This window comes from Rhinopithecus bieti, unplaced genomic scaffold (assembly GCF_001698545.2).
Source record: "Rhinopithecus bieti isolate Rb0 unplaced genomic scaffold, ASM169854v2 scaffold_13029, whole genome shotgun sequence".
Taxonomy (NCBI): domain Eukaryota; kingdom Metazoa; phylum Chordata; class Mammalia; order Primates; family Cercopithecidae; genus Rhinopithecus; species Rhinopithecus bieti.
The window spans coordinates 441,799-443,315 of NW_016807982.1; positions in this window are offsets into that span (position 1 = coordinate 441,799).

Genomic DNA, 1,517 nt, shown 5'->3' on the forward strand with positions numbered 1-1,517 from the left:
GTGAGGACCGGAGGGCGCCCCCACTCCCGCCCCCGCTGCCTATTGGGTCCGCTACCGGGGAGATAGGGGCTTCGCGGACCCGCGGCTCACACACGCTCACCGAGCGGGAGCCCAGCGGGGTTCTCCGCGCCCCCGCCGCGGTCACTCTCTCGCCCGCACACAGCCCTGACTCGGCTGCCGCTTTCTGCCCTTTCCCAGGGTAGAAGGAGGGCAAGTGCCACGGAGATGCCCGTTTGTGCCCCCACTCCGAAGCGCGCCTCCCATCCCTGGGCCTAGGGATCCCTTCACTCCACGCTAGACCCGAGGCCTATGCAACTGGGGTAGACGGGAGCAGAGAGGAGAGATCACAGTAAGGCTGGGGTGAGCAGAGAGTGCTAAGTGGACACGAGGGCTTCGTGTTCCAGCGGGGTTGGAAAGAGGCTGCTCTGACTCACTGGATAGTCCAGCTCTGTGACCCCAGGCCAGTCCTTTTCCTTCATTTTCATCCCCATAGTGAGGGCAGTAATGAGCGTCTACCGGGGGCTAGATACTATGCTGAGCTTTCTTTGCATTATGTGGCTTAATTCTCAGGGCAACTCTGTAAAGTCATACTCTGTGCACACTTTGCACAAGAGGATCCTGCAGCTTGGACAGGGACTTGTCCAGGGACCCACAGCAGAGCCAGGATTTGAGCACAGGCTGATCTGACTCCCAAAGCTGTGCTTAACTGAACTGTCTCCCTACCCAGAGTGACTTCACCCATTCGGAGATTCCTGAGATTCTAGAATTGGCCGGGGTCAGCTCCTCCCCAGCCAGAAAACAGTCTGCAGCAATCTCTCTAAGAGCATCTCTGAGAGGGGGAGTGGCTGCAGCCCCCCTCCCTCATCCCAGCCAGAGAAACAAAGTGGAGGAGAGGCATGGACCAGGGCTCAGGGCCTTTTGTCTTAACAAGAACCCCTGAGCCCCCTCCCACGACTATCCAAAATTCCACCATTAGCAGGACATTCCTTTGGGTCTTAAAGGTTTTCAAGAAGCCCTGGAAGGGCTAATTTTATTTGGAAAGGGGACATCTTGCAAAGTTCTGCCATAGAAACCTCTCCATCCACCTGGTTTTACATTAAGGAAGTGGGGTCTTGCGATGGGAAGAGCTTGGTGAAAATTCACACAGTGGGTCAAGAGCAGCGATAGCCAACCCTCCTCTCATAATGCCCACCCAGGACTCCTTCGCTGGCCCTGTGTTCCTCCTTGGTCACCTTGGAAGGGGTGAGATGGAAGCGAGCTTAGGGGCTTTTGTTGAGCAGCAGAATGTTCCTGCCCATCCCCTCAGTGCCCCCAGGCCTGCCCCACTCGGCAGGGTGACACTGCCCAGCCCCATCATTTCCTCCGCCACATACCTTGTCCTGGGAGAGCCTCAGCTGGGACCTCGACCTGTTTGGGAGAGGAGCCCCGGAGCCAGAGCACCTCTCTCTTTTCTCTTTGCTCTCTTTCTCTTTCTCTCTCCTTATTATCTTCCCTTTCTCTCTCCCCGCAGCAGCTGC